Here is a 12069-nt window from a genome sequence, read left to right as displayed (position 1 = left end):
GCACTCATTAGAATTTGAAATCATTTTGTACTATTTGTCTCTTCTGTTTAGAAGGTAAGATGCTTCAGGGCAGAGATGTGTTTTCTTTTGCTCAGCACTGTGTTCCCTGGGGGCCTATGTGAGCACCTGAAATACAGTTTGGGGACAATAAATGTTTGCTGAATGAACATCCACATGGAACAGGATTGTATTAGCTAACACTCTATAGATGAGAATCTTCCAAGCTCAACTGTAAGCATAGTTCTTCATTCACTTCAGTGCGTGGTTATGAGAGTGGGCTCTGGATCTAGATGTCCTGTACTCAAACCCCTACCCTCTTCTTACTTGTCAAGTAAGATCCCCAAGCACTTTTTCCAACTTTGAAGGGATGCTAATTGTATATACCTCAATGTCAGTGGAAAGATTAAATGAATTAATACCTATAAAATGCTTATAGTTATGCTTGGCATGTCTTGTTACTATTCCCTAGTATCCAGTGCAGTGTCTGGTACCCAGTAAGTAATTGCCAAACATAAATGGAATTTTATGGTACAGCAATTATTCTAGGCTTTCATTAGACATTGTGGTGGATTTCTTTAAAAAGCTTCCCAGAGGGGCACATGGCTGGCTCAGTTGATAGAACATGTGACTCTTGATATCGGGGTCTTGAGTTCACACCCCACATTAGGCGTGGAGCCTACTTTAAAAAAATTGTAAAAAGCCTCCTAGAGATTATAATCTAGTATGAGGGAAGTGGTGTGTAAACAAAAAGTTTAAAAAATATCCCAAGAATAGGATGGCTATTGAAGAGACAAAATTATCTGCCACTTTGGAACCTGGCTCATAGTGATGATGGCATCTAGGATCTTTGGCATCCAGAAGTGGGGATGGGCTCAAGTTTGGCTGATGGAGGAAGCATTGAGCTGGCTTCTATGGAATGAGGAGGTGGTGAAACAGGGTAAAGGTAGAGGGTGTTTTTTCCAGGTGTGAGTTCATAGTGATGGAGAAGGCCTAGTTCTAGTTTCTGATTGACTAGCAAGTTGCTGATGTGTTTTGTCTCAGGAAGATCTCAGATTTTTAAACCTCGTTTGAAGGTAGGGCCATCAATAGGTAGGTATACATGTAACTTACTCTAGAAATTCCCCCCAATAGAACCCATTTTCCTACAGGTGGATTGGGGATAACATGATCTCCAAAGGTAGTTGTGAGAGCATAACATCATCCAAGTAGTCAGGGAAGCTTTGGAAGTCAAGGAAACCATGATGTCACAGAAGGGCAATAGCATCTTGGGAGGAGGGAATGGAAGGGGCTTCTATTACCAGGGGAGCCAGCCCTGGCCCTTGTTGCTCCAACCTCAGTGACAAAGGAGGGACGTAAGTGTGGGTATCTTTGATGGTTGTGTATTTAGTCTTTTAGGGGGGAGATAAACAATAAGATTCCTTTTTCAAGCCTCTGCCCAGCCTCACTGGTCTCTTTCTTCTCCCTTTGGTCATCTTTAAGATTCTTGTCTAAACTTGCTTCAGCCCTTGACACCAAATCCATTTATGTGCCACATACCAAGAGTCCAAGCTAAGAGACTAACTGGGGAAAATGCAAAGCGTGGAGCAGAAAGGCATCAGAATGCTAATCTGACCTCAGGATGCTGAGAGAAGTGAACCAGCTTTTGAGGGATCCTTTGTCCTTTAAGAGCCTAGGATGAATTCCTCTTGCTTGAGGGAACTCAGAGCCTTCAAAGGATTTGAATGTGCTTTCTAACCCAGGAGGCTGATGTTTTCCAAATGGCTATCACAATGCCTTTAGACAGGCAGAGCCCTTTCCTTACTCCCAGGAGATAATCTAGAAGGAAATATATGTGTGTATATGTGTGACACAGTGACAAAATTTCATTCAGGTACAAGTGACTGATATCAGAGCCCTTTGGAAAGTCTCTTCAGACAAGGGAGAAGGGTATCAAGGTAAACTTTCCTGAGTGTCAGTAGCCACAGGACTGAGAATGGGAAATTTGAGAACGTGTGAAAGCTGTAATACTTTTTGGAGCACCTCTGAAGATATAAATTCCCACCCATAGTTTGGAACACACACTTGTATTTTTATAACCTAATTTGTTCCAAAAATAACTATGTCTGATATCCAGAAGTGTGAAGGCTCAGAAGAAAAGGGAAGTAGGGAAGAGCAAGGATTTTTTATCCTCTTGATTTTGTGAGGAAAACAAAACAAGTCTTCCAAAAAAAAAAAAAAAAAGATCTGCTTTTATAATTTTCTCAGCATCTTGCCAGTGTTCACTTACTGGGAGGAGGAGGCGGAGGAGGAGGAGGAAGAGGAGGAGGAGGAGGAAGAGGAGGAGGAGGAGGAGGAGGAGGAGGAGGAGGAGGAGGAGGAGGAGGAGGAGGAGGATAACGACCTGGGGCTGTAGTGGAGAGAGCTGACACAATACACTCTTCTCATTAACTGGCGCCCACAGGGCAGCAATTCCCAATTTAAGGAAGGAGAATCTGCATCCTTACCCTTCCAACCGCTCCATACCCATCCGCCCCCCCCCCCACTCCCCCGTGTCAGTGATTTAAAAAGCCCTTTCTTGTCCCTGCTGCTCTTTCAGGAAATTCTGAAGATAGCCTCAGACAACAGGAAACGGGACAGGAGGTGGGGGTGGAGGGGGGAAAACCGAGAGTTACATGGCACACATCAATTTCATGGGTCCTTGAGGGCTGTGCACAACCTCTGTATGAGACGGTAGTAATAGCAGCGATCATCATTGGCAGCATTGTCAATGACCGTGCCTCAATGTTGAACCCCATATCTCCGTGCCAGCCACTTGCATCATCGCATTCAATCCTCACAAGCCTCCCCCAAGTGAGGAATAAGGAGGAACCGAGGCTCAATTGAAGCACTGGTGGCTGGTGGGGTGCAAACCCATTCTGTCCCACCCACCCCGGAACCGTTCCCAGGTGGATTCAGGCCTGGGATTTTCGTGCCACATTCACTCCTGAAACGGTCAACTGTAGCACAGATGGTTCTATCTAGGGACGAATTACGGTCCACCCGGCACTGGGGAAGAACGGCCTCCGGGCAGCTCTCAGCGGAACTTTCCTGTCGGCGGCGCGTGTTCCCGTCCGGGCGGCCGGGCGCGCGGTCCAGGAGGGGGACACTTTGTGGCGCGGACCGCGAGAGGAGCCTGCGAGCGCCGCCGCCGGAGAAGACCGACTCTCGGCCCGAGCCAGCCCGCGGCGCCCGGGCCTGGCCGGCCGCTTCCCGCCTCAGCCGCCACCTCCGCCCCCGCCGCCGCAGACGCAGCAGAGCAGGAGACGCGGGAAGCGCAGCCAGTTGGCCCTGCCCGGCCCGGCGCGGCCCGGAGCCGCGGCGCAGGAGGTGAGTGCCGGTGCTGGCCCCCGGCTCCGGGCTTGGGCCGCCGGGACGGCAACAATGGGGGCCGAGTGGGGACGCGGCCCGGGCCCGTGGCGCTCAGCGGCCTGGGGCAGCAAGCCCGTCCCAGCGGCCCGGGCCTTGGGGCGCTGGATCCCCACTGGGGAACTCCAGTGGCCGGAGCCTTGGCTGGGGTTTTGGCCTCGACCCGGGGCCTCTGTGGCTTGGTATTTAGTATCTTGGTAGCCAGGAAAGGGAGTCACAGGGGCTCGGAGACTTAACTCCAGTGGTGTGCGCTCTTGACGCTTAATGCGGACACCCTGGAAGCTAACCATAGTGGGGTGGATGTGGGGGGGGGGGGGGGCTTGGCGTTTGGAATTCTAGGGCCCTCCGTGTGCCTGGTCCCTAAGGCACATCGGGATGTGTCTCCCCCCGCGCCCCTCCGTCCCACGTCTGTGAACTTGGCCGACTGGGGTCTGGCTGGGGAGTAGAGGCACTGGGAGTTTAGCTTCTCTGGGGTAACCAGTGATTGGTTCCTGGAACGGCTGGAAGCTCAGCTGGGCACAGAGGAGTTGAGCAAAGAGCTGGATTCTCCGGCCCAGACGTATCCTGGCGTTGAGGGGTTCTCAGGCAGGGAACTGAATGTCACCAGAGTGTCACGGTGAGTAGCGTTGCCTCCCTTGGTGTTAGGGTGAGCTGGAGTTGTGATTTGGAGAGTGTAGAGAAGTGTTGGTAGGCTGCCGAGTTTGGTAGGTTGCTTTATGTGGGCCACGGTGATGGCAGCCTGGGAGATGAACAGGAGAACTTTGCAGAGTGGGCTTTCTGATAGAGAATGACCTCTTACTGCGGGGGAGTGGGTGACTCAGATCTGTTAGAATTCCCATGCTTGCTAGTGGATGTGGCTGACTATGTTAGTGACTGGACACCAAGGTGGATGGGGCTGGAAAGGGCTTTTGGGGGCTGAATGAGTTTGTTCCAGAGTAGAAGACTACTGTGGAATCATTCCTTTTCACTCCAAGTCAGAATGGTAGCTGTCCTTGACAGTATTTTAAGTAAAGAATTTCTTTGTGGTATTTGGATCCAAAGCTTTCTTCTGTACTTTTCTTTCTTTTTTTTTTTTTCCTCCTGTTTTTGAATTGTGACTCATACTTTCATTTCAGGACTGTGGCTATTGTTTGTAATGCTAGACAAACTTAGACACCATAATATATGTAAATTCTAGGGGTTTTCAGTCCAATTCTTAGAAATCTAAATTAATTTCAGAGCCTGTTTTCACTAATTTGTGTGTCATTGTTTAATGTGTGCAACTCTACAGAGGGATGTGAAAACCCTAACAGTTTATGTTGTTAAATGTTCTTTGTATCCCTAATCCATGAAACTTCATTTTCTCCTGCTGCCATGAAGTCATTATGTTGAATCTGTTAAATCTTAGTGACTGCCATTTGAGCTTTTACAGAACATTATCTTCTTCACTAGAAGTGTTCTCCGTCTTCAGTGAATTTGGTCTGCACACTGTGTCTCATCTGTATTATTGAAGGCAGTGTGCAAACTCCAGCTCTGAGGCCTGCAGCTGTGCACCAGAGCTCTGTGTGTAGCATTCAGGCAAAGTTGGTGTGTTGTCTGTAGATGAGGTATCAAACTCTATACAACAAATGGCAGTATCAGACCATTGCACCTTCTGAGTTTATTTAGAGTGTTAAGAGGTACTGCCCAGTTGGAGTCTATAAATTTTCAGTGAAATGTGAGGTAATTCTGACTACCTGTAGGTTGTACTAATAGTTCTGGTTTCCCCCCCTTAATCTTTAAAAAATCCTGTATGTCCCTTGATTTCTGTCCCTTTTAAATTTTTATATTTTAAATAGTTAACTCTTTCATAAACCAGTGTCTGTTGAATTATGACAGGTACTGTGTTGGGCATCTTTACAATGGTGATATTTTTGGCATTTTAATAGTAGTTCTTAGTTCAGAAGTGGCTATAGTTCTGTGAGAGAAGAAGTGGTTCAGGTATATTATGCTTTTAATTGGTAAAGCTGCTGAATGAAGTTTTTTATACAGTATTAATTTTGACTAGTGAAAATTGATTGTCTTCATATATTTTCGTGAAAAAGGTGAGCTATAATGTGTTCACATTAGTATGGGATTGTTTTTGCATTAATTTAAATACACCTGTTAATTTTGTAGACAAACCACAGGTAACATTTTGTTTCTGTGTGTGTTTGTGAATAGTGATTTATAAATACTGTATATGTGCTTGGGTTCCCCAGGAAGCCGTCACACTTTCCTTTCCACTGTGGTTTGGGAGCATGAAGGCGTTGCTTACCCCCTTTGTCTGGTTCACTGTATGTAGGCTGAGAGTGTCTGCTGATCACTTGGAGTGCTGTCCCCTAGAACAGGAGGAATAAGATTGAGGTAAGGCTCAGTCTATTTGAAATTGCTTGCCTCTTAGTTTTCACTGCATACAATATAATGTAAATTATATTTGAAAAAAAAAATTTTGCCTTAATCGTTAATCTCCATTCTGATCTAGTAGAATGAAATTCTGTCCTTTGCTCTCTTCTCTCTCTGTGTTTATATTTTGGCCAAAAATCCAAGGCACTCACATGATAAATTCTTTAAAATATCTTTCATTTTCTGTCTAGAATGTTCACTTGATCAAAGAAAAGAAAAAATGGTTTACATATGTTGTTTTGAAAAAAAATTTTTTATTATTACATTTTATTTATTTTTGATAGACAGAGCACAAGTGGGGGAGGGGCAGAGAGAGACGGAGACACAGAATCCAAAGCAGGCTCCAGGCTCTGAGCTGTCAGCACAGAGCCTGATGTCGGGCTCGAACTCATGGACCGTGAGATCATGACCTGAGTGGAAGTCAGAAGCTTAACCGACTGAACCACCCAGGTGCCCCAACATATGTTTTTTTTTTTTTTTTTTTTTAATTTTTAACGTTTATTCAGTTTTGAGAGACAGAGAGAAACAGAGCATGAGCGGGGAAGGGTCAGAGAGAGGGAGACACAGACTCCGAAGGAGGATCCAGGCTCTGAGCTGCCAGCACAGAGCCCCACGCGGGGCTCGAACTCACGAACTGTGAGATCATGACCTGAGCCGAAGTTGGACGCTCAACCAACTGAGCCACCCCGGCGCCCCAACATATGTTGTTTTAAAAGCAAAGTGATTGCTGAAAGAAGTGTTTTTGAATACCTCTTAGTCAAATGGATTGACTTCAGAAACTCTTGGAAAGAAGCCTTAGAGTTTTTGCTTTTTTTTTTTTTTTTAATTTTTTTTAACGTTTATTTATTTTTTGAGAGACAGAACTTGAGCAGGGAAGGGGCAGAGAGGGAGAGGGAGTTACAGAATCCAAAGCAGGCTCCAGGCTCTGAGCTGTCAGTACAGAGCCCAATGCGGGGCTTGAACCCACAAACTATGAGATCATGACCTGAGCCGAAGTCGGACACTTAACTGACTGAGCCACACAGGCGCCCTGTGATTTTGCTTTATGTAGGAAAATTCTGAGGTGTCTAGTACAATAGGAAGGGCATGGTCTTTGGAGTCATCCCACCTCTACTTCTTTCTTGCTTTTTGACCTGGGTAAGCTGTTAACCTTTCTGAGCCTTGTTTTATTTATTTATTTTTTTCCTTCTGTAAAATGAGGATAGTATAACCTTCTCTGCAGATTGTATTGGGGACTGAAGATGAAGGCCTAGTACTTTGTAGGTAGTCAGTGCTTGCTGTTAGTAGTAGTGTCTTGCTCTTAGTAGTTGTTAGTGTAGTTAGAAGTAGTAATGGGGGCGCTATTTTCAGTAGTAGTAGTAGGAGGAGCATAGCCAGGTGCTGTGCATGAATGAGGGGCTCAGTTTCTTTGTCTGGTGAGGAAGGCAGCCTGCTGTCTGCACCTGTTTGTACTCTGGACAGGTGAGAGAATTGCCGAGGTAGTCTTTATCTAGTACTGGTTGGCAGGAGTCCACACTATAAAGTCCAAGGTCATTCCTGGCACTGGTAGGTTTTTTTCCTGGCAGTCTCTGTGGAGAAGCCAGGAGGTAACTGTTCGGCATGTCCTTGTTTTGAGAACTGTAAGCATTCCCATTTATACTGCTAGAGTATGACAGGCAGCATCATGTTCTGTGTATCCCATGGTCAGGATGTTTCTCTAGCTTTCGTCTTATCAGAGACCTGGCTTTGGTCTTTTTGCTAGGAAGGCTCCAGATGCTAGAGAGATTTGTCATCTTTCTCTAATTTGGGGTATTTTGATAGAATATAGCACTCTGTTCAGAAAGTTTTTGATGAACAGAAGGTTGACAGCCTTTGTTACAGAATTGTTCAGTTTTATTTTTTCCCTATGGGAGGAAAAAAAGAAGTCAAGAGAAAAGTAAGAATAAGTATAAGCCAGATAGAAGTAATTAGAGGGGCGCCTGGGTGGCTCAGTCGGTTAAGCGGCCGACTTTGGCTCAGGTCATGATCTCGCGGTCTGCGAGTTCAAGCCCCGCGTCGGGCTCTGTGCTGACAGCTCAGAGCCTGGAGCCTATTTCAGATTCTGTGTCTCCCTCTCTCTGACCCTTCCCCATTCATGCTCTGTCTCTCTCTGTCTCAAAAATAAATAAACGTTAAAAAAAAAAAAATTAAAAAAAAAGAAGTAATTAGAAATAACCGGCCCTACAGCTCTTCCAGTTTTCCTTAGTCAAATCCCTCCTCCATTGTGGCTGGTCTTTAACTTCTGTTAAAAGTAAATAATATTCCTTTAGCCTTAAAATACTGTGAACATCTAGATCCTAGTATGTCTCTATTTCAACATCTCACCTTTAGACTCAGCCACTCCTGTGTCTTCGTTCTAGTCCCTCTTCTGCCACAATTTCTCTGGCACTTGAAGCTGTAGTTACAGTGAACTCCTTGAACATCCCAGCATGCTGAAGCTATTCCTCTCCTAACTTTCTTTCCCATTCTAGTGATTTTCTGACTCTTAGTCTTGCATTTACCAGGAATTAAGGCACCACTATCTCTTAAAAGATTCTTTGATTCTTTCTGGATTAAGCTGAATGCCTCTCCTTTATCTGGCCATTGCAGTTCTGTCCAAGCTTCTTTCATAATTACTCTGTACACTGTACTCTTAACTTTTGGTATATTTGTGTGTTTTACAGGCTAGGTTGTAATCTGCGTGAGAGCAGGACCTTGTCTTATTTATCCTTATATCCTAATACCTAACCATCTCTGGCACTGAGTAGCTACTCAGTAAATCTTTGTGGAATGAACAAATGAATGACCTCTGCATATGAAGTGACAGGAAATCATTCCTTGTGGAGCTGGTGGTGTGATGAGCATTCTGATTTTAAGGCTGTGTCTGATCCTGGCTGAAACAGTGCTTCTGCCTTTGTACTTACAGGTTGTTAAAAGCAATACTTTATTTTGATTGAAAATGTGTTGCTTATTCCGTATGTTCATAGTTTTCAGGCTGGGGGCGCTATTACTTGCTTTCTGTGGGTCTGGCAAAAGTTTCATTTGGAAAAAATGGAAGTTTTTCATTGGTATTATCTAGATTTTCCTTTGGCCATTTACTGCTCTGAGTGCTTTGTCCTCATGCACGAAGAAGAGTGACTAGTCAGTTTGGGTCACAAGGTCTCCAGACAGCTAGTGGCCAGCCTGGGAGTGGGTAACGAATTTAACACCAGGATGTTGTGACTTTTACCGGCTGATGGACCTTTTGGAATTGAGCTCAATGTCACCATTTTCAGGATACAAGATTAGTTGCTCAAACTTCATTCAGGAATTTGAACTCAGTGACTTATGAAATTATCTGTACTAGTTCTTTGCTTAGCCTAATCCTGTACTAAAACTGGAACTGATGAATTAATTCTTTGTTAGGAGGCTATGTGTTTTGAGTTACTAACCTAGAAATTATGGAATTGTGCCAATTTCATAAGTCACCCTCTTGGTTCTTCTTTGTGGTAAGATAACTTGAGGGTGTACTATCTAAATTGATTTAAATTTTCATGGTTGATCAGATCACGTAAGAATCCCACTGAAGGCCAAGTGTGAGGAACCTTATTAAAGCCTGTATAATGTAGTCTTCTTTCATGCAGGTGACAAATATAACATACTGCAGAAAAGGAAAGCATGAAAAGTAGTTAAAGGTAAAAATTGATATGAGATAAGGAAAACTGAAACAAAGTACACATTAAATGTGGCAAGCAACTGTTGAAGATATTCTGTGAGCAGTGTTGAGATCTTGAGAAGGAAATTGTTATAATGTAGGTTAGAAGCAATAAAAACAAAAATCATTTCAGCCAGCATAGGCACATTGGCTTTACTAGCGCCCACTTATGGTCTTAAAACATCATCAGTGAAAGTTATACATAGGCAGAAATGAAAATGTTTGCTTTATAAGTATACCTTGCACATGTATGGTATTACAGCTCATAACTTTCATATACATTTCCTTTACTTTACCTCCCAACAACCCTGTGAAGCAGGTAGCCCCATTTTACAGTTGAGGAAACAAACACAAAAGTGAAGTAGCTTGCTTTCAAGTGCACAAAGCCATTAAGAAGAAAAGCTTCTAGGTTTTCTGATCCTAAGTTTAGGACCCCTTTTATGTCCTTATAGGATATTGTTATGGCTTCAGTTTGGGGGAACAGTTACCCCTTATTCCAGGCTTCTGGCTAGGAAAGGATACCCACAAAGAATGTAGTGCCACGCAGGGATTAGAGCATCTGCTCTGTTAACAGTTGCCTGGAAACTCTGGAAGAGGCTGAATGGGGGAGGAACCTAGAGGGAGTGGAGCCCCACTGTCCTCACACATCACTTATTGGTCAAGGGAAAAACCCAGAATCAGGTGGAAATGTTTTTTGCAATATTTGACACTAGTAGTGGTCTTCCTCCTAACATAATGATATATGGGAATTGGACCCCAGAAAATGTGGGAAAGAATTCTTTAGGTGTGATTCTGACTTGAGCTCAGGCTCTCTGCCCTCATTGTGCCTTCCAGTTCCACTGTGTTCCCCACACCGTTTCTCCACCTTTCTCTTCCCCACTGTTTCACCCACCTCAGCTTGGATGCTGGTTTGCCATGGCCCACAGTTTCAGTGCTGCCTTCCCTGGGTCTGATAACCCTTTGCCTGTCTGACTTTGTATACTGTCTGTTCTGCCAGTTGCCATCCCTAAACTTTCACCTCTGGCTTCTTTTGTTAACCCTAAGTTGCTTAGTGTTTCTAGGGAATCAGGAAAATGGGATGTGTTGACTGACCGCAGTTCCCACTGCTTCAGTTGAGTTGAGCTCTGACCCTCATGGTGCTCCTGTGCTGCCTTCTTAGGGTCCCATTCCCATAGCAACTGCTTGCATGTTTCCCAAAGCTCATTTTTTCCTTTTTTTCCTTTTAAAATTTTTGTTTCTTTTGTTTTTTATTTTTAATATTTATTATTTTTGAGAGAAAGAGAGGGAGCTTGCACATAAGTGGGCGAAGGGCAGAGAGAGAGGGAGACAGAGGATCCGAAGTGGGCTCTGTGCTGACAGCAGAGAGCCTGATATGGGACTTTAACTCATGAACACAGACCATGACCTGAGCTGAAGTCAGAGGCTCAACTGACTGAGACACCCAGGTGCCTCTCTTTTTTTTTTTTTTTTATTTTTAATTTTTAATTTTTTATATTTTTAAAGTAATCTTTACCCAGTGTGGGGCTTGAACCCACAACCTGAAGATCAAGAGTTGTAGCTCCACTGACTGAGCCAGCCAGGCACTGCCCCAAGGCTCATTTTTCCCTTAGGCCCTAGACCTGCCCTCCATCTCCCTCATTCATTTTTTTTTTTAAGTTTCTTTATTTATTTTGAGAGAGAGAACGAGAGAGAGAACATGGTGGTGGGGACAGAGAGTGAGGGATAGGGAGAATTCCAAACAGGCTCTGGGGAGGGCTCAATCCCAGGCACCGTGAGATCATGAGCTGAGCTGAAACCAAGAGTTGGATGCTTAACCAACTGAGCCCCGGGCTCCCCTCCCTCATTCTTGACCATGACCTCACTTTAAGGCTTGTGCTCCCTATTTTTCCCCCTTGTCTTTGTATCATGACACTTTCATTGCTCAGAGTCTCTTGCTTTGGAAAGTCCTTAACTTTTTAACCCCACCCCCACCCCGCTGATTATACCAGTAATATATGAGCACGGTAAAATTCAGGCATTTTTTAAGTAAGGAAAGGAAACCAGAATCCCATGTCTCAGTGTTAATCACTATTAAGAATTCAGTCTATATTTATTCACATTTTTTTCTACTATGTATGCTAATGTGAATGTATGTGAAAGAGAGAGGTAAGTAATTCCTTTTTACAGAAATGGGATCACAATGTAGCTACTCTTCTACAAATATTTTTCAATATGTATATAACTAATATATAATATATAACTATATTTCCTTACCACCTGTTTTATCTAGGTCTCTTAATGCTTTGTGGTTTGGCTTAATGGTTTTATCTTGAACATTTTCTCCTGTTTAGTACATGTATCTATCATATATTTTAATAGTTACATAGTATTATATTGCATTGTATCAACTTTTCTAGTCCCCTGGTGACAGACATTTGTTTCTGTCTTTGTAGCAACAAGCATCCTTGTGTGTGTGTGTGTGTATATATACATATATATATATATGTATATGTGTATATATATATGTATATATATACACAATGCACCTCTTTGTATACATTGTATACATCTTTATATACATTGTATACTTCCTAGGACAAACTCCTACAAGT

At 43.8% G+C, this 12069-nt stretch overlaps 1 protein-coding gene across 4 annotated transcripts in view; it reads left to right on the top strand.

Annotated features, from left to right (window-relative positions):
* Window positions 1-3117: 3117 nt before the first annotated feature.
* Window positions 3118-12069, top strand: part of RAD54L2 (RAD54 like 2) — a 114505-nt gene continuing 105553 nt past the window's right edge. Inside the window, exons 1-2 of one of the 4 annotated variants that reach the window (XM_027038843.2) lie at window positions 3118-3345; window positions 5687-5748. The gene's annotated coding sequence lies outside the window, so the exon portion shown is untranslated. Of the gene's footprint in view, window positions 3346-3382; window positions 4001-5603; window positions 5749-12069 lie in introns of those variants that run through there. The other 3 variants (XM_027038842.2, XM_053219291.1, XM_027038844.2) reach the window with 3 other exon arrangements.

Source organism: Acinonyx jubatus, chromosome A2 (genome assembly GCF_027475565.1).
Source record: "Acinonyx jubatus isolate Ajub_Pintada_27869175 chromosome A2, VMU_Ajub_asm_v1.0, whole genome shotgun sequence".
Taxonomy (NCBI): Eukaryota; Metazoa; Chordata; class Mammalia; order Carnivora; family Felidae; genus Acinonyx; species Acinonyx jubatus.
The sequence above is the reverse complement of the archived record's forward strand: the minus strand, read 5'-3'. Positions and strand labels throughout refer to the sequence as shown.